General features: G+C 40.4%; 1 long non-coding RNA gene and 13 other non-coding genes across 14 annotated transcripts; 9 read left to right on the forward strand and 5 right to left on the reverse strand.

The window, feature by feature from the left end:
- Window positions 1-238: 238 nt before the first annotated feature.
- Window positions 239-429, reverse strand: LOC144008198 (U2 spliceosomal RNA). The gene has a single exon (XR_013280720.1). It is a non-coding gene; the product is annotated as a U2 spliceosomal RNA (small nuclear RNA).
- An 854-nt stretch (window positions 430-1,283) lies between these two features.
- On the reverse strand, window positions 1,284-1,448 carry LOC144008247 (U1 spliceosomal RNA). Its single transcript, XR_013280761.1, has one exon. It is a non-coding gene; the product is annotated as a U1 spliceosomal RNA (small nuclear RNA).
- Window positions 1,449-2,606: 1,158 nt separating this feature from the next.
- On the reverse strand, window positions 2,607-2,797 carry LOC144008264 (U2 spliceosomal RNA). Its single transcript, XR_013280775.1, has one exon. It is a non-coding gene; the product is annotated as a U2 spliceosomal RNA (small nuclear RNA).
- Window positions 2,798-6,075: 3,278 nt separating this feature from the next.
- LOC144007845 (uncharacterized) lies at window positions 6,076-20,797 on the reverse strand. The gene is made up of 3 exons (XR_013280396.1): window positions 20,509-20,797; window positions 6,589-6,819; window positions 6,076-6,308 (listed from the first exon to the last, which is right to left on the reverse strand). It is a non-coding gene; the product is annotated as an uncharacterized LOC144007845 (long non-coding RNA).
- On the reverse strand, window positions 10,751-10,915 carry LOC144008249 (U1 spliceosomal RNA). Its single transcript, XR_013280762.1, has one exon. It is a non-coding gene; the product is annotated as a U1 spliceosomal RNA (small nuclear RNA).
- LOC144008236 (U1 spliceosomal RNA) lies at window positions 13,264-13,428 on the forward strand. Its single transcript, XR_013280751.1, has one exon. It is a non-coding gene; the product is annotated as a U1 spliceosomal RNA (small nuclear RNA).
- On the forward strand, window positions 13,755-13,945 carry LOC144008190 (U2 spliceosomal RNA). The gene has a single exon (XR_013280713.1). It is a non-coding gene; the product is annotated as a U2 spliceosomal RNA (small nuclear RNA).
- Window positions 15,112-15,276, forward strand: LOC144008230 (U1 spliceosomal RNA). Its single transcript, XR_013280745.1, has one exon. It is a non-coding gene; the product is annotated as a U1 spliceosomal RNA (small nuclear RNA).
- Window positions 18,240-18,404, forward strand: LOC144008229 (U1 spliceosomal RNA). The gene has a single exon (XR_013280744.1). It is a non-coding gene; the product is annotated as a U1 spliceosomal RNA (small nuclear RNA).
- On the forward strand, window positions 18,736-18,926 carry LOC144008265 (U2 spliceosomal RNA). The gene has a single exon (XR_013280776.1). It is a non-coding gene; the product is annotated as a U2 spliceosomal RNA (small nuclear RNA).
- A 234-nt stretch (window positions 20,798-21,031) lies between the features above and the next one.
- LOC144008234 (U1 spliceosomal RNA) lies at window positions 21,032-21,196 on the forward strand. Its single transcript, XR_013280749.1, has one exon. It is a non-coding gene; the product is annotated as a U1 spliceosomal RNA (small nuclear RNA).
- A 325-nt stretch (window positions 21,197-21,521) lies between these two features.
- LOC144008194 (U2 spliceosomal RNA) lies at window positions 21,522-21,712 on the forward strand. The gene has a single exon (XR_013280716.1). It is a non-coding gene; the product is annotated as a U2 spliceosomal RNA (small nuclear RNA).
- A 2,240-nt stretch (window positions 21,713-23,952) lies between these two features.
- On the forward strand, window positions 23,953-24,117 carry LOC144008255 (U1 spliceosomal RNA). Its single transcript, XR_013280768.1, has one exon. It is a non-coding gene; the product is annotated as a U1 spliceosomal RNA (small nuclear RNA).
- Window positions 24,118-25,551: 1,434 nt separating this feature from the next.
- Window positions 25,552-25,742, forward strand: LOC144008165 (U2 spliceosomal RNA). Its single transcript, XR_013280690.1, has one exon. It is a non-coding gene; the product is annotated as a U2 spliceosomal RNA (small nuclear RNA).
- Window positions 25,743-26,740: the final 998 nt, after the last annotated feature.

The raw sequence follows: 26,740 nt of genomic DNA on the forward strand, positions 1-26,740 counted from the left end.
TTTTTATGATTCTTTATTTTAAACCCTAAACCAGGTGTTGAGCAGCTTTTATTTTGAAGGTGGCCAGCGCAGGGGCACGGCGGCATGTTACCGTAATGCACAGTATTAACAATCGTTGGGGCGGCTGGCTTGACTTCGTCTTTTCGAGTGGCGGCTGGCTTGACCGCAGTGAAATGACGGGGATCGTAATTGGTAGAATAGATAAGTAAATGATAAATACCTTTACTTTCACCTTGTCATGAGGTGCACCGTTCCTGGAAATACTGCAATATCAGATCGATGCGTGGAGTGGACGGAGAAAACCCCTATTCCATCTTCATGTTCCAAAAAACAATTTAATAAATTGTCCCCGGATAGGAGACGTATCAGATATTAAACTGATATGAACAGATACTACACTTGATCTTAGCCAAAAGGTCGAGAAGCCATACCAACACAGTCAAAGGGGCGAGGTCTTAATTCCAGAGACTACAACCTTAAGTTACGGTTGCTCATATCGCCTAATTATAATGTCACGTGTCAGAAATGTCAAACAATAATGCGCCCTTTAAGAGACTTATCGGTTACATTCTTCCTGCACCAATTGACATGCGCATTCTGATCCCAGTGTTCAGTACGCGGAAGGAGCAGCCAGAGTTAGACGACCGTATCAGACTTCCATGTTAACTCGCTTGTTGTGCGTAATTGACGCTGTAAGTATAATAACTAGTTCTTCATAGTTCTCTGGACCATTTGTCAATTCTAAGTCGAGCTAACCCATGTAGAACGCCCGAATTCTGCCTTTATTTACATTTTACCGTGGCCGCCATTATCCACGCTGTCGTTTGTAGTCTCTTATGTGGTCTTTGGCGCGCCCTTGTGGATATTTCGTGTAAACACACTGCACCACAAGCAATAGTGTTCTGCCTTATTTAAGTGTACAAATAAGATTGTAAAATTCTTTTGTGCCATTGATATATTTTGTTATTACTTGAAACAATTGATATTGTTTAGTGCGATGCCTCAATGGACCTCATTGTATGTTTACATTTATTTGTTTGTTCTAGAAAACCACAACTTCACAACTTCATTACAATTTATCACCATCACGACATCAGACTTTAATACCATCAACAATCAACAAATCCATGTTCTGCCATCATTGTGATTTGTGAAGGTGTTCAGTCAGATTGTTCTTGTATGTTTTGTGCACGTGGTTCACCTCGACCCAATAGACGGTAATAAACTGAACTCACTCTCATTGCAAGTGCAAGCTTCCCTATTTTTTTTTTAAACAAATTTATCAGGGGATAGCGCGAACGCAGTCCCCCACTACCACAAATTATGCAGTCGAGATTCCCACATTTGGGGAATTCGCAGGGGTCAGCACAACCGGAGTGCAATGGCTGAGCCTCACCCTGGGGGAACCACCTTCTTGATCATGGTATCTCCCCCTGCCAGGTAAGTATGAGTTGGATATGACGCCAGCGCGATTGTCATTCACGCGCACACTATGTGAAGTGACGGTTTCCTAACACGTGAAATTGTGAACCACAATACACACGCATCGGAATACAAGGACGTTTCTGAAGAATAAAGTAAGTCCTCATCACTGTCTGTTGGTCGTAACAATTAGCCCAGCTAACAACAGAAAGTCCCATGTTATATTGTTTAATAATTACTCTACAATGCATGATGTGATTTTCCTGGCTGAGCGATGAAGCGGGTTTTTGGAGGGAACTTTATACTTCAATTCACGCTAACGTAGGAGTTAAAAGATCATTCACTTATGGTTGTCGTCAGTGGATGATGATAATAATCATCATCCACCTATGTAGGAAACGATGAGTCGCGAGAGCCAGTGTGGAGCGACACCTACTGGAGACGTGAGTGTAAAAAAAATCAATTTGTGAAGCAGACATTGACAGTTCAAAAATCTTATAAAACTCAATATGGATTTAATATTGGGAAGATGAAACATCTCAGTCAATGTGCATCATTTAAGACTAATTTAAATTGAGAGTAATGAACAGAAAGTGGAGATATTTACAGGAAAATAAATTGAAGGCAGGCAGCTACAACGCGTCGTCATACACAAGCAATTTGATAATTAACATAACATTAAACTGCGCCCATTCACACGGTAAAACATGCAACGTTTCGAATTGGAATAAAACAGACAAATTACCCGACTACATCAAAACAATAAACATAACTTCCCCTCCCCCACCCCCACTGATGTCTGTCAGCTGGGCGAAAGCTTGACACCGTGGCGCTTCCTGAAACCATATTTTTGTAATGCGGCACTTTACATTATCAGTAACGCTAACGGCGTTGTAACGATAGGAACAGTAATTAATGTGATTGCTCCGTTAGTGAAAAAGCAACGCAGTTTCTAACGCCGTTATATTTAAACTTCGTTATTCCCAACACTGCTCACAAGCACACTTAGGGACAATTGGGAGCGCCCAATTAACCTGCCGTGCATGTCTTTGGAATGTGGGAGGAGACCGGAGTACCCGGAGAAGACCCACGCGTGCACAACGTACATAAATGACGGAGATAAGACTGGTGGAGTAGATACTTCCGGTTAAACAAACGATAAATGTTTTTACTTTGACCTTGTCAGGGGGTGCACCGTTCCTGGAAGTACTGCAATACCAGGTCGATGCGTGGAGTGGACGGAGCAAGCCCCTATTCCATCTCCCTGTTGCAAAAATCAATTTAATATATGGTCCCCGAATAGAGGACGTATCAGATATTAAACTGATAAGAACAGATACTACACTTGATCTTAGCCAAAAGGCCGAGAAGCGATACCAACACAAAGGGGCGAGGTCTTAATTCCAGAGACTACAACCTTAAAGGAAGGCTCCTTTAATTTTACATGTATGGCTTGATCGGCAGTAAATAGTTAGTTTAGCTACGAAAAATGCATAAGAGCTGAAGAATACACCCTTATATTGATTTATTTAACTTTTCTTCAACATAGAAGTACTTCCGTGTTGGAACGCCCCCGAGTGGTGACGTAACAAGTGTGTATACTCGCTTGGCGAACAGTAGTTCACGCAGACATAACAACGAAGAGGACACAAACTGTCACTTATGCCTTTGTGTATTGCAAAATTTTGCAAGGCGTCGGCAAGGAAAAACCCGCGAGACCCCCCTAAAAAAAAACAAAAACAAAAAAACCCCAAAAAAAACGACTTGAGTAGACAATGGTTTGTTTGCTAAGTGCTGTCAACCTCCCGAAGGACAAGCAGGCGTGCGCGCAGCGAACATTTCAGGCATGAGGACTAAGAAAATATGTTACAATTTGAGATGGGGTACGCCACACGCCTAATACTAAAGCCCAACGCAGTACCGAGTATCTTTAAAGAACCAGACGTGGGAAATAATCAAGCCGATGGAGGATCTCTGGCGGCTACTTCCGCAACTGCTAGCAACACGGAGCCTTCGTTATTATACTGCATGGACTGTTTTATTTCATAATTCATTTGAGTGTGAACATCGTCAAGTACGGGGACGAGGACGTTATGTTTTATTAGCTCGTAAGTTGTTTATACTAAACAAACTGACCATGTTCATAATCTTATTTTAACAAAAAAATTATAGAATGTGGATTAGTGTCATTATCATGTGTCATGTGCGACGTACTACATTTGTGTTCTGTCCCGCTGTTCTTCCTGTGGTGCCTTCCACTTTCATTTGCATTTCGTTCGGATCCAAACCATTGATAACCAGCCTAGGTGACGGCGTCTCGCATTTCCTTACTTCATTCTGTCTATAAATAAACACGGTTAATACACAACCTTCTTGCAAGCTTTCGTTTACATCATCGGGACGCTACGCAAAAAAAGAAAAGAAAAAAAAACAGCTAGGGGAGGTTGGGCGCTGTAACGATGATACATTTAATTTTACTATTTTTTCTTTTTCCTGAAATAGTTCGTCAGTTCCAAACGTTTTGCATTGCTCGTGCTGTGTGTCACTTTACCTGTTGGATATTGGCAGTTGAGATTGTCCGCAAGGAACCGATCCTCGAGTTCTTTCATTTCCAGACAGCACACATTCATTAGCGGATTGTCCATTCCTGTGCAGCTCCCGCACCACCCCCCGCCTGATTCACTCGTTCGTTAAAGTTTATTTTGTGCCCGAAAAGACCATCTGGCGCCACAACTTTCACATCCAAGGCAGACTTTCCTTCAGTAGGGTTATTTTCTCGTGTAGGATCGAAGCGATAAGGTTTAATCCTTCCGGGTTTGACGCTAGATGCACGGCTGCGTTGCATAGTGCTTCCATAGTGTAGCGTTTACACACTAGTGACGTAAACATCCGGGTTATTTAGTCACGTGTAACAAACATGCCGGCGTTCGATTCATTTTAACATCGGTTTAAAAGTTATTAAATGTACATAAAAAAATAATCACGTCACCAAATTAATTATTGAAAAAGTAGCAACTTTTTGCTGCTAAAAATGGATCAATAAGTAAAGTGTTCCTTTAAGTTACGGTTGCTCACATCGACTAATTATGTCACGTGCCAGAAACGTCAAACAACAACTATAGGTCGCTTGCACATCGTAATGCATCATGGGAGTTTTTTCTTCGGGCGCCATCTTGGGTGTCCGCCGGTTCACAAGGTACACTCGTGAGTTACACGGTAGAGCTTATCAACCTGATGTCATTTACGCAGTATTTTCACGATTTACCGGAAGATCAAAAGCAACGATACAGGCAGAAGGTGTCTCTGTGTGGTGGGATTGATCCTAATTACGTCCTGACCAAGGGTGATTTTTTTTTTTGACGGAGAAAGCTTGCTGGCCAAATGTGACTTCTCTGGACATTTTTCACTACCTCGTGTTGACAACATGCTCCATAACACGCCAACAAATCCCTGGAGGCTTACAATTATTTTGTAAGCGTGTGGATACAGAGTGTAAACTTTAACATCGCATCAGAAGAAACTGTTGCTGTTGCACGTAAGTAAACCACATGGTGTTGGTAATTCTGCACACAAAAATGTTGATTTGTTCTCAGGCTTCCTGTTATCATTGTGTTTACATGCACAGCTGGGTTTACCTGATGTGGTTTTTCTAATCATTTTATAACAGGCAAATATGGCAGAGCGTATAAGAATAAAAAGTAACTATGCACAGCCTCCCCGTGGCTTAATTAAATTTAATGCTACCCTTTCACTAGTTACATGTTACTTAATCAACTTATTCTAAATGGTTATGGTTAACCACTCTCAGAGGACGTATTTTTAGTTTCAGTTTCCAGTACATTAAAACGTGTTCATGGTAACTACTGAGCATACTGACAGCTTTTCTTATGATCTCACTGTTAAGGAGGCTGTCACAACACCCAATTTCTGTCTGGTGCCGGATGGCAACAATTCCCATCACTTGCCACGACAACACCAATACTATTACCAGGTATGTATGGCTTTACTTTTTGTAGTTTCTTATTTAATTCTATGTTTCATATTTTCAGATTCAGGCACAGATGAGTTTAACTGGACGGGACTTCTGCGACTTTGTGGTGTGGACAAAGTGTGATTGAGCGAGTCCACCCAGATCGCTCGTTTTGGCCAGCTGGAAAAGCCAGAGTTTTTTTTTTCCCCAAAGTCCCCTCCTTACCTGAACTGCTCGGGAGAGCATTTACTAGATCAGCAGTGGACTTCCAGTGTTCCTGCTCAGCCGCTGTCACCTACCACTTGCTCATGTACTTCAAAGATGCGGAATAAAGTAGTTTTTTGTGCTGCAGCAGATTGTAAAATTAAATGATATCACTTGAAGTGTGCCAATCTAGACTGCCAAAAGGACAGTGGTTTTGTGACAAGTGTGAAACAAGGATTATTGGGAAAACTGTAACACAGTACTGGTACTTGTCTTACATTAAACAAATTTAAAAGAGAGCAACTTTTTCCTCTGTACATAGTATAATGAAAGTCATTGCGTACCCCATTAACATTACATCATACCGTCATCAGGATGGTAGGCACCTGTGCTAAAATAAATACATTAATTAACAGTTCAATTTTATCCCTGAAATTACTACATCTAATCATTATTCACTTCATTTTTTGTACTTTTAGAAATAATAGAGATTTATGCCATTACTTTAAGAGGGACCATATTGCACATTGAGTCAAATCCTGTCATTTGTCTTATGTATAGCTTTGTAAACAAACCCAACAATAGAATTTGTATAATCGCTGCCTTTATTAGCGCCAAACAAACAGTCGCATGTTGTCCTCCTCCAATGCTTTGATGCTCGCCTTCGTTTCCATCATGTCATTGGCAATCAAGTCGGTGTGGCATGAGATCCCTAAAGAAATAATAAAAAAAAAAAAAAAAGATCACAAAAAAATACGGTACCAGTAAAAGGTTTAATATAGTACAGTAGTATAGTTTTTTTGTCAGTGTAAAAGAAATGTACACATTTTGTTGCATTTTTTAATGTATGAACATTGCTACAGGCAAATACTTATTTCTATAAACACTTCCAAATGTCTCTAAAATATAAGGTGCGTGTACACACACAAACATAAACACATACATTCACTCATGCATACAATATATCATGTAATGAATTCTGAGTGGCATACCAGAGTCAATGATGTCAGCAGTACTTGAGGGTACAGGTTACTGGAGCCATCTGGCTGCATAACTGCAACAATCTCTGCCACTTCGAGTCGTCTTTTCTTTGCTTGTCTCTCCTGTGCACGTTCATATCTTGGCACCGACTGGGCTGAGACATAGACGTTGTAACTTGGGACCCAACTTTAATGTTGGAGCCCAGTCGGGATGATTGGACAGAAAAACGGGCGCAGGACGACCTGTTAAAATAAACAAATATATAAACAAATAAAATATGGAAAGACTGGTTATTTTACCGCAGTAGGGTGGCCGTGAATAAGTTCTTTAGCATGATGTGAATTGTTCATCTTAACGTGCGTAGTTTACTACCTAAAATGGATACAGTCAAAATCTGGATTAGATCAACAGATGCAGACATTGCGATCATCTCTGAAACGTGGCTGACAAGACGCATCACAGATGATGACATCAACATAAATGACTACAATGTCTATCGTACTGACAGGCCTAAAAAAGGTGGTGGTGTAGCCATCTATGTTAAATCAAGATTTGATGTTTTAGTTGTCTTGTCTAAGTCAATTCCTAAGCAGATGGAGTTTCTGGCCTTGAATTTGGTAATAGCCAAATCCCTTTCTATAACTGTTGTTGGTTGTTATAGACCTCCATCTGCCACCAAGGAGACATTATCATCTTTAAAATATCTTTTATCTAAATTAAACTACAATGAGCTTTTAATGGCAGGAGACATGAATTGGGATTGGTTAAACACTTCTTCTGAAGAATTTAAATCTTTCTGTGACTCTGTTAATATAAGCCAGTTGATCAATCATCCAACTCGGCCAAACATTAAAAGTCCTGAGAAGTCTACCTTGATTGATTTAATTCTTACAAACGCTCCACATAAATTTTCATCTGTGGGTGTTTTTTGTAATGACCTGAGTGATCATTGTGTTGTTGCAGCGTGCAGGGATACAAAAATCCCCAAATCTAAACCACGTATTATTTTTAAGCGGAACTTAAAGAATTTTAATGAACAAGCCTATCATCATGATTTGTCCTTTGTTAATTGGGAACATATAAATCTGTTGCCAGATGTCGAGTTAGCTTGGACATTTTTTAAAGAAAATTTTGAAAAAATTGTAAATAAACATGCCCCCATAAGGAAATTCAGAGTAAAGGGGCAAGAAAACCCCTGGTTCTCTCCAGAGTTGTCTGATGTCATTCATCAGCGTAATGTGGCATGGGCCAAAGCCAGGAAAAGTAATTCTGTTCGTGATTGGTCTATTTTTAAACAACTGAGAAATAAATGTACTTCTTTTATTAAAAAGGCTAAGTCTGAATACTACTTAGCTGTTACCTCTGAGAGCCTCAATAATCCACAAAAATTTTGGAAAGTGATCAAGGGTTTTTCTGTGAACAAAGGCCCTCAAGTTCTTCCTACTTTTGTTTTGAAGGATTCAATTCCAGTTTATGACAGAACTGAGATCTTAAACTGCTTTAATAAGCATTTTGTGTCATCTGGTTCTTTGTTTGACTCCACAGGAGCTGCCTCTTTGCCTCACTGCACAAATTCTCAAATGTTTTCTGGAGAACATTTTAGATTTGTACCTTTTACTGTACAGCAAGTTCATAAGGCTCTCAAAATTCTGAATCACCGAAAACCTCCAGGACCAGATTTGATAGAGCCTTACTTTTTGAAAATGGCTGCTGATTTTATTGCAATGCCTCTTACAGTACTTTTTAATCGATCAATTGAAAACAAAGTAATCCCTGCAGTATGGAAGTCAGCTTTTGTGGTTCCTCTCTTAAAAGGAGGTGACCCAGCTGTTTTAACAAACTACAGACCAATATCAAACTTGTGTGTCTTATCTAAAATTTTTGAATCTCTTGTGTGTGATCAACTTAAAGAGTTTCTCTACTCAAATGAACTGCTCTCAAATTTGCAATCAGGCTTTAGGAAAAAGCACAGCACAATGACTGCTGCTACAAAAGTGGTTAATGATATACTTGTTGCTCTTGATAAAAAGCAATACTGTGCTGCACTTTTTATTGATCTGTCAAAGGCATTTGACACTGTGGACCACACAGTTTTAAAGCAAAGGCTCATCAGTCTTGGTCTGTCAGATGATGTAGTCTCGTGGTTCACAAATTATTTGAGTGACAGGACCCAATGTATTAAACATGATGGTTTATGTTCTGAATTCTTGAGTGTTCACAAAGGGGTGCCGCAGGGCTCTGTGCTCGGACCCCTCCTGTTCATTATGTACATTAATGATCTGGGACAAAGCGTGTTGGACGCCAATATGCATTTTTATGCTGATGACACAATAATTTACTCCTTTGGCTCATGCTCAGCTGCTGCTGTTGCTTCGTTGCAGAAAGCTTTTAATGTTGTGCAGCACACACTTCTGCAACTAAAACTAGTCCTTAATGCGGACAAAACTAAACTGATGTTGTTTTCAAATTCCAGGAAAAGCCCACAATTTCCCCCCAAAGTGTCCACTCTGGAGGGAAATGAAATAGAGGTGGTTCATACATATAAGTATCTTGGTATTTTGCTTGACGACACTTTGACTTTTAAACCCCATGTTGAGAACCTCGTGAAGAAACTCAAACTAAAACTGGGTTTCTTATTTCGGAATAAATGTTGTTTTTCTTTTGAGGTCAAAAAGCGTCTTGTCACTGCAACTTTTTTATCTGTTTTAGATTATGGGGATGTGTTGTATATGAATGCTTCAGCTCAGTGTTTGAGTAAGATTGACTCTGTATATCATGCTGCTTTGAGGTTTGTTACAAATTGTAGAGCCTTGACCCATCACTGTGAACTGTACTCTCGAGTGGGATGGCCTCCTTTGTCCACCAGGAGGTTGACTCACTGGTACATTTGTATTTACAAGGCTATGCTTGGACTGCTGCCCTCTTATATTTGTAATTTAATCACATTGAAAAGTGTTGATTCTTATGCTTTGCGTTCCAATGATCTTTTGTTGCTCTCTGTTCCATTTGCCCGCACTGAGCTGGGGAAAAAGGCTTTTGTTTTCTCTGCCCCTTCTGCATGGAACATGTTGCAAAAGGACTGGAAACTAACGGAACTTGTTTCATTGAACGATTTTAGATCCAGATTAAGAGCACTTGAGACGGCCTCATTGATTTGTAACTGTTTTATATAATTTTTATGTGATTGTAAGTGAAACTTTTATTTGTAACTGTAATGAAAACTGTTTTGCTGCCTCTTGGCCAGGACTCCCTTGAAAAAGAGGTTCTTAATCTCAACGGGACTATCCTGGTTAAATAAATAAAAAAAAAAAATGTGTAGGCTACCGGGGGTCTGTTTTCTTGCATCACCCCCGGGGGTCTGTTTTCTTGCATCAGCCCCTTCTGTCTCTTTTTTTTCCAAGTTTACATTTTGCCACCAAAAAACATGTTATCGGCATTAAAAGCCCAAGACTAATCAATCCAATTTCAGCAGTAAACACTTTGCACTGGCACTACTTGGGTGAAAATGTTCGATGTTAGCTTTCGGCTAACGTCCGCTAGCCAGCTTGTACTACCGAACTTGCTTGCTCATGAATCCAAAACATAAGCAACTTGCCCATATATGGGCGGTCGAAACGTTATTAATCCTCATGCATTAAATAAAGGTAAACAAGCTTACCGCTCACAAAGTGATGGCTGCACACACGAGCCCAAAGTAACGACTTCCCTCCCGAGTCCGCACTCCTCTGTCTCCAGGCCCTGGTTCCTAATTATTTTCGGAATTCGGAAAAAAGACCGACCATTTTCCCCCTTGGCTTTGTTCGAACAGCCAACGATGCAGCAACAATGTACCATTTTAAACGCAGACAACAAACGTGATAGATACGTGTTAGACCGAATCGCTCCGTAAATGGAGGCCACCCAGCATGGCGACTACGAGAAATCCGAGGCGGAAGTGACGACATGTGCAAGCGACCTATACACCGTTTTGAATGATAATGCGTCAACTGCGTTGTTTTTAACATGCGCATCGAACGTTTTGGAAGATTGTTATTTCTGAAGGTGTAAAGTCAAAATTTTTCTTGTATGTTAACCACCTCGACCCAATAAACAGTAATAAAGTGCCAGAAGTCCAGCACAAAAACAACCCCCAATAGCTTTAGAATGTTATTATTTTTTTTTAAACAAGTTTATCAGGGGATAGCGCGAACGCAGTCCCCCACTACCACAAATTATGCAGTCGAGATTCCCACATTTGAGGAATTCGCAGGGGTCAGGACAACCGGAGTGCAATGGCTGAGCCTCACCCTGGGGGAACCACCTTCTTGATCATGGTATCTCCCCCTGCCAGGTAAGTATGAGTTGGATACGACGCCAGCGCGATTGTCATTCACGCGCACACTATGTGAAGTGACGGTTTCCTAACACGTGAAATTGTGAACCACAATACACACGCATCGGAATACAAGGACGTTTCTGAAGAATAAAGTAAGTCATGAGGACTTACTTTATTCTGTTTATTCTGTCTGTTGGTCGTAACAATTTGCCCAGCTAACAGCAGAAAGTCCCATGTTATATTGTTTAATAATTACTCTACAATGCATGATGTGATTTTCCTGGCTGGGCGATGAAGCGGGTTTTTGGAGGGAACTTTATACTTCAATTCACGCTAACTGTACAAAAGGCTACTAGAAATAGTGTATTATTGTTGAGTGTTTATTTACATGAATCAGAACTTTGTTTGTATTGTTGTGCCTCCCCATGGCATGTGACTACGCGATTACGTATGACGATGTGTCGGGCGTGCATGCGCAGTTCAGTTCAGTAGAGAGCAGTGTTGCCACAGTTACCTTGAAAAACTAACTTAGTTACTTTACTGATTACTTGGTTTTGAAAGTAACTAAATTGCGTTACTGATTACTTGATTTTAAAAGTAACTAAGTTAGATGAAAAGTTACTTTTTTAGTTACTTTCAGCAGCTGCCGATAACACCATCTCAACATAAAAATAATGCAGTAGAAACGGAGTTCCAAATACTTTATTGAAAGTGCATTTTTTAACATGAAAATAAAGGGTTTTTTTTAATGAAAAACAAAACAGGCAGTCTCTCTTGACTTCTTGTAACGTAAATACTTTTTATAAAACAAAAAATAAAAATCTCTCCAGGTTGAAAATGAAAATCCCCTAAATTCCTCTATAATTCACTTTCATTTTTCATGGATTCAAACGACACAGGTATGTCCCACAGCCAACACACCAGCTAAGCTAAAAGCACACTGCAAGTATCTCATTTCTCAGTTTGTGGCTCCCTGTCAATGTCTACAACTAGCATGAGCAGCAGATAGGAGAACTGAGACGTGCCCGCGATTACGACAGCCCAAAAAACAAAATATAAACAGTAGTGATTCTGTGGTCATCATCGTGTCTCAGATTAAAAAAACAAAAAAAGATGTCATACATTAACCAAAAATGAAAGTGATGACAAAAGAAAAAAAAATTGTTAAATACAAAAATTGTAAATTAAAAAGGGAAATGAACTTTTGGAAATATTTTTGCATATATTAAGTGGTTAAAATGTGTTTGATAGATTTATTGTTCCATAAGGTGGCTTCATATTTCTTTTGGCTGGACGGTAGGTTTATTTCATGTCTTAAATTTATGTTTCTGAAATACTTCACAATGTGCAAATATTCTGTTTAATTGTGTTGGTGTCTGTCTAAAGGTTAAATATTTATATTTAACATTAAATTATCAACCTTTTGTTTTCCTGATCCTTATTTTGAAGAGAAAAAACAAACAAACCAAAAAACAATTATAACTGTCAATAACTACTAATAAATATTTAAACTGATACATGTGTACACACTGGAATAGCGGAACAAACAAACAATAGAGGAATTTAGGGGATTTTCATTTTCAACCTGGAGAGATTTTTATTTTTTGTTTTATAAAAAGTATTTACGTTACAAGAAGTCAAGAGAGACTGCCTATTTTGTTTTTCATTAAAAAAAAAACTTTATTTTCATGTTAAAAATGCACTTTCAATAAAGTATTTGGAACTCCGTTTCTACTGCATTATTTTTATGTTGAGATGGTGTTATCGGCAGCTGCTGAAAGTAACTAAAAAAGTAACTTTTCATCTAACTTAGTTACTTTTAAAATCAAGTAATCAGTAACGCAATTTAGTTACTTTTAAAACCAAGTAATCAGTAAAGTAACTAAGTTAGTTTTTCAAGGTAACTGTGGCAACACTGCTCTCTACTGAACTGAACTGCGCATGCACGCCCGACACATCGTCATACGTAATCGCGTAGTCACATGCCATGGGGAGGCACAACAATACAAACAAAGTTCTGATTCATGTAAATAAACACTCAACAATAATACACTATTTCTAGTAGCCTTTTGTACAGTTAGCGTGAATTGAAGTATAAAGTTCCCTCCAAAAACCCGCTTCATCGCCCAGCCAGGAAAATCACATCATGCATTGTAGAGTAATTATTAAACAATATAACATGGGACTTTCTGCTGTTAGCTGGGCATATTGTTACGACCAACAGACAGTGATGAGGACTTACTTTATTCTTCAGAAACGTCCTTGTATTCCGATGCGTGTGTATTGTGGTTCACAATTTCACGTGTTAGGAAACCGTCACTTCACATAGTGTGCGCGTGAATGACAATCGCGCTGGCGTCATATCCAACTCATACTTACCTGGCAGGGGGAGATACCATGATCAAGAAGGTGGTTCGCCCAGGGTGAGGCTCAGCCATTGCACTCCGGTTGTGTTGACCCCTGCGAATTCCTCAAATGTGGGAATCTCGACTGCATAATTTGTGGTAGTGGGGGACTGCGTTCGCGCTATCCCCTGATATACTTGTTTAAAAAAATAATAATAACATACTAAAGCTATTGGCGGTTGTTTTTGTGCTGGACTTCTGGCACTTTATTACTGTTTATTGGGTCGAGGTGGTTAACATACAAGAAAAATTTTGTCTTTACACCTTCAGAAATAACAATGTTCCAAAACGTTAGATGCGCATGTTAAAAATAACGCAGTTGACGCATTATCATTCAAAATGGTGTATAGTTGTTGTTTGACGTTTCTGGCACGTGACATAATTAGTCGATGTGAGCAACCGTAACTTAAGGTTGTAGTCTCTGGAATTAAGACCTCGCCCCTTTCACTGTGTTGGTATCGCTTCTCGGCCTTTTGGCTAAGATCAAGTGTAGTATCTGTTCTTATCAGTTTAATATCTGATACGTCCTCTATTCGGGGTATATATATTAAACTGATTTTTGCAACAGAGAGATGGAATAGGGGCTTGCTCCTTCCACTCCACGCATCGACCTGGTATTTCAGTACTTCCAGGAAAGGTGCACCCCCTGACAAGGTCAAAGTAAAAACATTTATCGTTTGTTTAACCGGAAGTATCTACTCCACCAGTCTTATCTCCGTCATTTATGTACGTTGTGCACGCGCGGGTCTTCTCCGGGTACTCCGGTCTCCTCCCACATTCCAAAGACATGCACGGCAGGTTAATTGGGCGCTCCCAATTGTCCCTAAGTGTGCTTGTGAGCAGTGTTGGGAATAACGAAGTTTAAATATAACGGCGTTAGAAACTGTGTTGCTTTTTCACTAACGGAGCAATCACATTAATTACTGTTCCTATCGTTACAACGCCGTTAGCGTTACTGATAATGTAAAGTGCCGCATTACAAAAATGTGGTTTCAGGAAGCGCCGCGGTGTCAAGCTTTCGCCCAGCTGACAGACAGCTCCACATCAGTGGGGGTGGGGGAGGGGAAGTTATGTTTATTGTTTTGATGTAGTCGGGTAATTTGTCTGTTTTATTCCAATTCGAAACGTTGCATGTTTTACCGTGTGAATGGGCGCAGTTTAATGTTATGTTAATTATCAAATTGCTTGTGTATGACGACGCGTTGTAGCTGCCTGCCTTCAATTTATTTTCCTGTAAATATCTCCACTTTCTGTTCATTACTCTCAATTTAAATTAGTCTTAAATGATGCACATTGACTGAGATGTTTCATCTTCCCAATATTAAATCCATATTGAGTTTTATAAGATTTTTGAACTGTCAATGTCTGCTTCACAAATTGATTTTTTTTACACTCACGTCTCCAGTAGGTGTCGCTCCACACTGGCTCTCGCGACTCATCGTTTCCTACATAGGTGGATGATGATTATTATCATCATCCACTGACGACAACCATAAGTGAATGATCTTTTAACTCCTACGTTAGCGTGAATTGAAGTATAAAGTTCCCTCCAAAAACCCGCTTCATCGCCCAGCCAGGAAAATCACATCATGCATTGTAGAGTAATTATTAAACAATATAACATGGGACTTTCTGTTGTTAGCTGGGCTAATTGTTACGACCAACAGACAGTGATGAGGACTTACTTGATTCTTCAGAAACGTCCTTGTATTCCGATGCGTGTGTATTGTGGTTCACAATTTCACGTGTTAGGAAACCGTCACTTCACATAGTGTGCGCGTGAATGACAATCGCGCTGGCGTCGTATCCAACTCATACTTACCTGGCAGGGGGAGATACCATGATCAAGAAGGTGGTTCCCCCAGGGTGAGGCTCAGCCATTGCACTCCGGTTGTGCTGACCCCTGCGAATTCCCCAAATGTGGGAATCTCGACTGCATAATTTGTGGTAGTGGGGGACTGCGGTCGCGCTATCCCCTGATAAATTTGTTTAAAAAAAAAATAGGGAAGCTAATTTTGGTGCTGGACTTCTGACACTTGCAATGAGAGTGAGTTCAGTTTATTACCGTCTATTGGGTCGAGGTGAACCACGTGCACAAAACATACAAGAACAATCTGACTGAACACCTTCACAAATCACAATGATGGCAGAACATGGATTTGTTGATTGTTGATGGTATTAAAGTCTGATGTCGTGATGGTGATAAATTGTAATGAAGTTGTGAAGTTGTGGTTTTCTAGAACAAACAAATAAATGTAAACATACAATGAGGTCCATTGAGGCATCGCACTAAACAATATCAATTGTTTCAAGTAATAACAAAATATATCAATGGCACAAAAGAATTTTACAATCTTATTTGTACACTTAAATAAGGCAGAACACTATTGCTTGTGGTGCAGTGTGTTTACACGAAATATCCACAAGGGCGCGCCAAAGACCACATAAGAGACTACAAACGACAGCGTGGATAATGGCGGCCACGGTAAAATGTAAATAAAGGCAGAATTCGGGCGTTCTACATGGGTTAGCTCGACTTAGAATTGACAAATGGTCCAGAGAACTATGAAGAACTAGTTATTAGCAACTTTTTTGAGTAACGCGTTACTCAAAAAAGTTGCTTTCTAAAGTAACTAATAGTCTAACGCGTTACTTTATTCTACAAAGTAGTCTGATTAAAGTTACTGTCCAGAGAATCAATGCTAAAGTTACTGTCCAGAGAATCAATGCGTTACTCCACATTTTCATGAAGAAGGCAAACTATCTCACTGTTGTAACAATCACAAACAACTACTGCTAACTATGAAGATGAGGCAGAAGTCATTGATCACCACACTGAATTCAGCCATGGTCTGGTCATGAATGGTTTGCACATTCAAAACAAAAGTGATGATACTTTTACTACTAGTTTTATTAACCAACAGGCACACAACACAACAAAAAAAGTGTGCATTATGGACCATAAAAGTGGTAAAAAAAATAATTTATTTCCATCCTCAACTGGTCCGTGAAGCATTATGGGATGAGGTCGTCTCCGCCCTCTCGCCAGGGGGAGTGACGTCAGACAAGTTACGTTTTCAGTAGGGGTGGAACAAAAAAACGATTCGACCGAACCATCGTTCGTCAAGGGGAGCTAAACGACCGTATCGGTTGCGAGTGAGGCTTTATGGTTTTCATAACAATAGCAAGAGTTCTGCGTCGTGCTCTACTTGTTTTGTTTACATTTCAGTAGCATCACCATTCAAGCTACTTCCGCGTTTCCGTGCTCGCGACACGGCGCGCGCGCGCGCAACGAGTGACAACATACAAATGGAGACAGTTAGCAGAAGCCGGTGCCGTACATCTCGGTATTTCCCATGGCTATCGAGTCCTCTCGGTGCACTTGTATGTCCCGGGCCGGCGTTGGTACTGCGCGCGAGCCAAAAAGAACAACTCCCGTGACGATCCAATGCATGGATTCAAACGACACAGGTATGTCCCACAGCCAACACACCAGCTAAGCTAAAAGCACACTGCAAGTATCTCATTTCTCAGTTTGTGGCTCCCTGTCAATGTCTACAACTAGCATGAGCAGCAGATAGGAGAACTGAGACGTGCCCGCGATTACGACAGCCCAAAAAACAAAATATAAACAGTAGTGATTCTGTGGTCATCATCGTGTCTCAGATTAAAAAAACAAAAAAAGATGTCATACATTAACCAAAAATGAAAGTGATGACAAAAGAAAAAAAAATTGTTAAATACAAAAATTGTAAATTAAAAAGGGAAATGAACTTTTGGAAATATTTTTGCATATATTAAGTGGTTAAAATGTGTTTGATAGATTTATTGTTCCATAAGGTGGCTTCATATTTCTTTTGGCTGGACGGTAGGTTTATTTCATGTCTTAAATTTATGTTTCTGAAATACTTCACAATGTGCAAATATTCTGTTTAATTGTGTTGGTGTCTGTCTAAAGGTTAAATATTTATATTTAACATTAAATTATCAACCTTTTGTTTTCCTGATCCTTATTTTGAAGAGAAAAAACAAACAAACCAAAAAACAATTATAACTGTCAATAACTACTAATAAATATTTAAACTGATACATGTGTACACACTGGAATAGCGGAACAAACAAACAAGAGAGGAATTTAGGGGATTTTCATTTTCAACCTGGAGAGATTTTTATTTTTTGTTTTATAAAAAGTATTTACGTTACAAGAAGTCAAGAGAGACTGCCTATTTTGTTTTTCATAAAAAAAAACCTTTATTTTCATGTTAAAAATGCACTTTCAATAAAGTATTTGGAACTCCGTTTCTACTGCATTATTTTTATGTTGAGATGGTGTTATCGGCAGCTGCTGAAAGTAACTAAAAAAGTAACTTTTCATCTAACTTAGTTACTTTTAAAATCAAGTAATCAGTAACGCAATTTAGTTACTTTTAAAACCAAGTAATCAGTAAAGTAACTAAGTTAGTTTTTCAAGGTAACTGTGGCAACACTGCTCTCTACTGAACTGAACTGCGCATGCACGCCCGACACATCGTCATACGTAATCGCGTAGTCACATGCCATGGGGAGGCACAACAATACAAACAAAGTTCTGATTCATGTAAATAAACACTCAACAATAATACACTATTTCTAGTAGCCTTTTGTACAGTTAGCGTGAATTGAAGTATAAAGTTCCCTCCAAAAACCCGCTTCATCGCCCAGCCAGGAAAATCACATCATGCATTGTAGAGTAATTATTAAACAATATAACATGGGACTTTCTGCTGTTAGCTGGGCAAATTGTTACGACCAACAGACAGTGATGAGGACTTACTTTATTCTTCAGAAACGTCCTTGTATTCCGATGCGTGTGTATTGTGGTTCACAATTTCACGTGTTAGGAAACCGTCACTTCACATAGTGTGCGCGTGAATGACAATCGCGCTGGCGTCGCATCCAACTCATACTTACCTGGCAGGGGGAGATACCATGATCAAGAAGGTGGTTCCCCCAGGGTGAGGCTCAGCCATTGCACTCCGGTTGTGCTGACCCCTGCGAATTCCTCAAATGTGGGAATCTCGACTGCATAATTTGTGGTAGTGGGGGACTGCGTTCGCGCTATCCCCTGATAAACTTGTTTTAAAAAAAATAATAATAATAACATACTAAAGCTATTGGCGGTTGTTTTTGTGCTGGACTTCTGGCACTTTATTACTGTTTATTGGGTCGAGGTGGTTAACATACAAGAAAAATTTTGACTTTACACCTTCAGAAATAACAATGTTCCAAAACGTTCGATGCGCATGTTAAAAACAACGCAGTTGACGCATTATCATTCAAAACGGTGTATAGTTGTTGTTTGACGTTTCTGGCACGTGACATAATTAGTCGATGTGAGCAACCGTAACTTAAGGTTGTAGTCTCTGGAATTAAGACCTCGCCCCTTTCACTGTGTTGGTATCGCTTCTCGGCCTTTTGGCTAAGATCAAGTGTAGTATCTGTTCTTATCAGTTTAATATCTGATACGTCCTCTATTCGGGGACCATATATTAAATTGATTTTTGCAACAGGGAGATGGAATAGGGGCTTGCTCCGTCCACTCCACGCATCGACCTGGTATTGCAGTACTTCCAGGAACGGTGCACCCCCTGACAAGGTCAAAGTAAAAACATTTATCGTTTGTTTAACCGGAAGTATCTACTCCACCAGTCTTATCTCCGTCATTTATGTACGTTGTACACGCGTGGGTCTTCTCCGGGTACTCCGGTCTCCTCCCACATTCCAAAGACATGCACGGCAGGTTAATTGGGCGCTCCCAATTGTCCCTAAGTGTGCTTGTGAGCAGTGTTGGGAATAACGAAGTTTAAATATAACGGCGTTAGAAACTGCGTTGCTTTTTCACTAACGGAGCAATCAAATTAATTACTGTTCCTATCGTTACAACGCCGTTAGCGTTACTGATAATGTAAAGTGCCGCATTACAAAAATTTGTTTTCAGGAAGCGCCGTGGTGTCAAGTTTTCGCCCAGCTGACTGACAGCTCCACATCAGTGGGGGTGGGGGAGGGGAAGTTATGTTTATTGTTTTGATGTAGTCGGGTAATTTGTCTGTTTTATTCCAATTCGAAACGTTGCATGTTTTACCGTGTGAATGGGCGCAGTTTAATGTTATGTTAATTATCAAATTGCTTTTGTATGACGACGCGTTGTAGCTGCCTGCCTTCAATTTATTTTCCTGTAAATATCTCCACTTTCTGTTCATTACTCTCAATTTAAATTAGTCTTAAATGATGCACATTGACTGAGATGTTTCATCTTCCCAATATTAAATCCATATTGAGTTTTATAAGATTTTTAAACTGTCAATGTCTGCTTCACAAATTGATTTTTTTTACACTCACGTCTCCAGTAGGTGTCGCTCCACACTGGCTCTCGCTACTCATCGTTTCCTACATAGGTGGATGATGATAATAATCATCATCCACTGACGACAACCATAAGTGAATGATCTTTTAACTCCTACGTTAGTATTGGGGAGGCTATTATGCTGGCTCATGGAAGGTGTATACACTACACATGATGGTGTATCGATCAGAATACAGGAGAATGCGTTATTCTGATATTTCAGACTCTGTTTCATCTGTTTCACCTGTTTCATCTACATCCATTTCACCTGTTGCTTCAACCCGCTTGTCTCGACCTCATTGTCTCCACCTGTACCCTCATCTCCTGAATAACCAGTAAAGAATCAACAAACGACCATAACGCATTCTCCTGTATTCTGATCGATGTTGATTTCAACAGGTGAAATGGATGTAGATGAAACAGGTGAAACAGAGTCTGAAATATCAGAATAACAATAATAAGGGGATGCACAATATTTAGATGTCACACAAATTATACAATGGCATAATAAGTATTTATATGCCTTAGAAACTCCATAAAGGACAAACACAAAGAAAACATTGCCCACGCAATAGGTATTATATTTATACTGCTCAAAATGACCTACTACAGTCATTTAGAATTCACTTGAATGCACGTAAATGTTTTACTGGTCTATGGGGACCTCTAGTGGCCACCAAGAACAGTAAAATAGCCAGTTGGTAATGGCGACTGTTACAGAACTGTAGCGTCCCGCGGTTCACTTCTAAACTCCGTATATAGCCATCGAAACTAGCATACAAGTTGGAAATACACATAAACAATGCAACAATAAACATTTCTGACTTACTTTGTGGTCATGAACTCTGTCAAACGAAACTACGTACAACGTGATCAATCCGACTGCTACAGCACCGCTGGAGCCACCTGCTCTCTACTGAACTGAACTGCGCATGCACGCCCGACACATCGTCATACGTAATCGCGTAGTGGGGAGGCACAACAATACAAACAAAGTTCTGATTCATGTAAATAAACACTCAACAATAATACACTATTTCTAGGAGCCTTTTGTACAGTTAGCGTGAATTGAAGTATAAAGTTCCCTCCAAAAACCCGCTTCATCGCCCAGCCAGGAAAATCACATCATGCATTGTAGAGTAATTATTAAACAATATAACATGGGACTTTCTGCTGTTAGCTGGGCTAATTGTTACGACCAGCAGACAGTGATGAGGACTTACTTTATTCTTCAGAAACGTCCTTGTATTCCGATGCGTGTGTATTGTGGTTCACAATTTCACGTGTTAGGAAACCGTCACTTCACATAGTGTGCGCGTGAATGACAATCGCGCTGGCGTCGTATCAAACTCATACTTACCTGGCAGGGGGAGATACCATGATCAAGAAGGTGGTTCCCCCAGGGTGAGGCTCAGTCATTGCACTCCGGTTGTGCTGACCCCTGCGAATTCCTCAAATGTGGGAATCTCGACTGCATAATTTGTGGTAGTGGGGGACTGCGTTCGCGCTATCCCCTGATAAACTTGTTTTAAAAAAAAAACTAAAATGCTAAAGCTATTGGCGGTTTTTTTTGTGCTGGACTTCTGGCACTTTATTACTGTTTATTGGGTCGAGGTGGTTAACATACAAGAAAAATTTTGACTTAACACCTTCAGAAATAACAATGTTCCAAAACGTTCGATGCGCATGTTAAAAACAACGCAGTTGACGCATTATCATTCAAAACGGTGTATAGTTGTTGTTTGACGTTTCTGGCACGTGACATAATTAGTCGATGTGAGCAACCGTAACTTAAGATTGTAGTCTCTGGAATTAAGACCTCGCCCCTTTCACTGTGTTGGTATCGCTTCTCGGGCTTTTGGCTAAGATCAAGTGTAGTATCTGTTCTTATCAGTTTAATATCTGATACGTCCTCTATTCGGGGTATATATATTAAACTGATTTTTGCAACAGGGAGATGGAATAGGGGCTTGCTCCTTCCACTCCACGCATCGACCTGGTATTTCAGTACTTCCAGGAAAGGTGCACCCCCTGACAAGGTCAAAGTAAAAACATTTATCTTTTGTTTAACCGGAAGTATCTACTCCACCAGTCTTATCTCCGTCATTTATGTACGTTGTGCACGCGTGGGTCTTCTCCGGGTACTCCGGTCTCCTCCCACATTCCAAAGACATGCACGTACGTTGTGCACGCGTCCCACATTCCAAAGACATGCACGTACGTTGTGCACGCGTGGGTCTTCTCCGGGTACTCCGGTCTCCTCCCACATTCCAAAGACATGCACGGCAGGTTAATTGGGCGCTCCCAATTGTCCCTAAGCGTGCTTGTGAGCAGTGTTGGGAATAACGAAGTTTAAATATAACGGCGTTAGAAACTGCGTTGCTTTTTCACTAACGGAGCAATCAAATTAATTACTGTTCCTATCGTTACAACGCCGTTAGCGTTACTGATAATGTAAAGTGCCGCATTACAAAAATTTGGTTTCAGGAAGCGCCGCGGTGTCAAGCTTTCGCCCAGCTGACAGACAGCTCCACATCAGTGGGGGTGGGGGAGGGGAAGTTATGTTTATTGTTTTGATGTAGTCGGGTAATTTGTCTGTTTTATTCCAATTCGAAACGTTGCATGTTTTACCGTGTGAATGGGCGCAGTTTAATGTTATGTTAATTATCAAATTGCTTGTGTATGACGACGCGTTGTAGCTGCCTGCCTTCAATTTATTTTCCTGTAAATATCTCCACTTTCTGTTCATTACTCTCAATTTAAATTAGTCTTAAATGATGCACATTGACTGAGATGTTTCATCTTCCCAATATTAAATCCATATTGAGTTTTATAAGATTTTTAAACTGTCAATGTCTGCTTCACAAATTGATTTTTTTTACACTCACGTCTCCAGTAGGTGTCGCTCCACACTGGCTCTCGCTACTCATCGTTTCCTACATAGGTGGATGATGATAATAATCATCATCCACTGACGACAACCATAAGTGAATGATCTTTTAACTCCTACGTTAGTATTGGGGAGGCTATTATGCTGGCTCATGGAAGGTGTATACACTACACAGGATGGTGTATTGATCAGAATACAGGAGAATGCGTTATTCTGATATTTCAGACTCTGTTTCATCTGTTTCACCTGTTTCATCTACATCCATTTCACCTGTTGCTTCAACCCGCTTGTCTCGACCTCATTGTCTCCACCTGTACCCTCATCTCCTGAATAACCAGTAAAGAATCAACAAACGACCATAACGCATTCTCCTGTATTCTGATCGATGTTGATTTCAACAGGTGAAATGGATGTAGATGAAACAGGTGAAACAGAGTCTGAAATATCAGAATAACAATAATAAGGGGATGCACAATATTTAGATGTCACACAAATTATACAATGGCATAATATTTTACATACATTTTACATAGTATTTATATGCCTTAGAAACTCCATAAAGGACAAACACAAAGAAAACATTGCCCACGCAATAGGTATTATATTTATACTGCTCAAAATGACCTACTACAGTCATTTAGAATTCACTTGAATGCACGTAAATGTTTTACTGGTCTATGGGGACCTCTAGTGGCCACCAAGAACAGTAAAATAGCCAGTTGGTAATGGCGACTGTTACAGAACTGTAGCGTCCCGCGGTTCACTTCTAAACTCCGTATATAGCCATCGAAACTAGCATACAAGTTGGAAATACACATAAACAATGCAACAATAAACATTTCTGACTTACTTTGTGGTCATGAACTCTGTCAAACGAAACTATGTACAACGTGATCAATCCGACTGCTACAGCACCGCTGGAGCCACCTGCTCTCTACTGAACTGAACTGCGCATGCACGCCCGACACATCGTCATACGTAATCGCGTAGTCACATGCTATGGGGAGGCACAACAATACAAACAAAGTTCTGATTCATGTAAATAAACACTGAACAATAATACACTATTTCTAGGAGCCTTTTGTACAGTTAGCGTGAATTGAAGTATAAAGTTCCCTCCAAAAACCCGCTTCATCGCCCAGCCAGGAAAATCACATCATGCATTGTAGAGTAATTATTAAACAATATAACATGGGACTTTCTGCTGTTAGCTGGGCTAATTGTTACGACCAGCAGACAGTGATGAGGACTTACTTTATTCTTCAGAAACGTCCTTGTATTCCGATGCGTGTGTATTGTGGTTCACAATTTCACGTGTTAGGAAACCGTCACTTCACATAGTGTGCGCGTGAATGACAATCGCGCTGGCGTCGTATCCAACTCATACTTACCTGGCAGGGGGAGATACCATGATCAAGAAGTTGGTTCCCCCAGGGTGAGGCTCAGCCATTGCGCTCCGGTTGTGCTGAACCCTGCGAATTCCCCAAATGTGGTAATCTCGACTGCATAATTTGTGGTAGTGGGGGACTGCGTTCGCGCTATCCCCTGATAAATTTGTTTAAAAAAAATAGGGAAGCTAATTTTTGTGCTGGACTTCTGACACTTGCAATGAGAGTGAGTTCAGTTTATTACCGTCTATTGGGTCGAGGTGAACCACGTGCACAAAACATACAAGAAAAATCTGACTGAACACCTTCACAAATCACAATGATGGCAGAACATGGATTTGTTGATTGTTGATGGTATTGAAGTCTGATGTCGTGATGGTGATAAATTGTAATGAAGTTGTGAAGTTGTGGTTTTCTAGAACAAACAAATAAATGTAAAAATACAATAAGGTCCATTGAGGCATCGCACTAAACAATATCAATTGTTTCAAGTAATAACAAAATATATCAATGGCACAAAAGAATTTTACAATCTTATTTGTACACTTAAATAAGGCAGAACACTATTGCTTGTGGTGCAGTGTGTTTACACGAAATATCCACAAGGGCGCGCCAAAGACCACATAAGAGACTACAAACGACAGCGTGGATAATGGCGGCCACGGTAAAATGTAAATAAAGGCAGAATTCGGGCGTTCTACATGGGTTAGCTCGACTTAGAATTGACAAATGGCACAGAGAACTATGAAGAACTAGTTATTATACTTACAGCGTCAATTACGCACAACAAGCGAGTTAACATGGAAGTCTGATACGGTCGTCTAACTCTGGCTGCTCCTTCCGCGTACTGAACACTGGGATCAGAATGCGCATGTCAATTGGTGCAGGAAGAATGTAACCGAGAAGTCTCTTAAAGGGCGCATTATTGTTTGACATTTCTGACACGTGACATTATAATTAGGCGATATGAGCAACCGTAACTTAAGGTTGTAGTCTCTGGAATTAAGACCTCGCCCCTTTGTGTCATGCCGCCACTGGCGTGACGGCCCATGCTTTTATTTTTATAGTCATGTTTCCTGTTTTATTTTGAAAGTTCTAACTCTCCTCTCACCCCAAGTCACTTGCTCTTCCTGCAGCTTGCTAATTACCGGTCCCCGCCCATGATTACCACCACCTGCCACCAATCAAGCCACAATAAAAGCCACCTGCATTCTCCCCTCCGTGGCCTAAGTGTCAAACACAGTCAGTGCATGGAAGCGTCCCACAGTCCTCGAGTCCTTGTTCCCGGTGCCTTGTTGTCTTGTCTTGTCTTGCCTTGTTTTTGTGCCTTGTCCTCCCCAGCCTTTAGTTACCCCTTTTGCCTTGAGCTTTTTTCCTCCCTAGCGGAGCGCCTTTTGTTGTCCCCTATACCTTTTGCCTGTTTTTTCCTCCCCAGTGGAGCGTTTTTAGTTCTCCACTTTTTGATTCCCCTTTCTCCTCTCAGTGTGAGAGGAGACAGCTGCTGACCGGCAATAAACCTGTTGCCTTTGTGGCCTACCTTTATCCTGCGCCTGGGTCCTACCTCTCCTCGTCGTGACACTTTGACTGTGTTGGTATCGCTTCTCGGCCTTTTGGCTAAGATCAAGTGTAGTATCTGTTCTTATCAGTTTAATATCTGATACGTCCCCTATCCGGGGACCATATATTAAATTGATTTTTGCAACAGGGAGATGGAATAGGGGCTTGCTCCGTCCACTCCACGCATCGATCTGGTATTGCAGTATTTCCAGGAACGGTGCACCTCATGACAAGGTGAAAGTAAAGGTATTTATCATTTACTTACTTATCTATTCTACCAATTACGATCCCCGTCATTTGTCATTTCAGTATTTTGGCACGTACGTAGCCCCGTTTGTGCGTTTGTGCACGCGCACGTCGAAAACTGAAACTTGATGCACCTCTATATCCATAGTGCAGATCATATTGCATTAGTCGGTCGAAGACCAGTTTTGTACTGTACTCCAAAACGATGTGCAAATTACGTTAATTAATTGGACCTCATTCCAACGTCAATATGCAGTTACATATTGTAGTCACCCCGCTCGACGGACGCCGACCTGATTCTAGTCATTATTAGTGTATGTCGTCCCCAGGCTAGCGTCATTGTGCATGAGCCGAAAGGTGGGCTGTCATTTATGGAAATTGACGATTGTGAAAAACACAATATAGGCCCATTCACTGCTTGGTATGATACGGCCGTGAATGTTATTATCATACAGTAGTACCGTTCACACTCCGCTAGCATAATGTAGCTACAATAGGTTGTTGTCACGGAGGAAAATAAGGCGACATTTAGCCTGATTGAAACGGCGCGGAATGGAACGTCTGTTCTTCATAAAGTCATTCTTTTCTATTACATTCAACTTTGCCGCCCCTTTCACGCAAAATGTTGCCGTCTACTTACTTTCACCCTAGTTACGACCGAGAAGTGATTTAGCTTGAGGTTACTGCTATTTGAGAACAACACTTTTTTTTTCTAAATGTCAAGATACTCGCTTCTTACCTTTTCGAGTAGAAAGAAAGCCAGCTGTGAATCACTTTTCTAATCCAAGTGAGAGCTCAACTCTGTCCACCGCTGAAAAGTCAAACTGATGTTCACTCTCGTTCTTGCCCGGCATCGGTCACTATCAAGTTTAGATTTTTTTTCGTGGCACTTGACATTGTTTTCACTTTTTTTAAGCAGCCTTCCGCGGAGTAACAGCGGGTGTCTGGGGCAGCGAAAATCTGTACTAGTTCCGTCTTCG

This window comes from Festucalex cinctus, chromosome 19 (genome assembly GCF_051991245.1).
Source record: "Festucalex cinctus isolate MCC-2025b chromosome 19, RoL_Fcin_1.0, whole genome shotgun sequence".
NCBI lineage: Eukaryota > Metazoa > Chordata > Actinopteri > Syngnathiformes > Syngnathidae > Festucalex > Festucalex cinctus.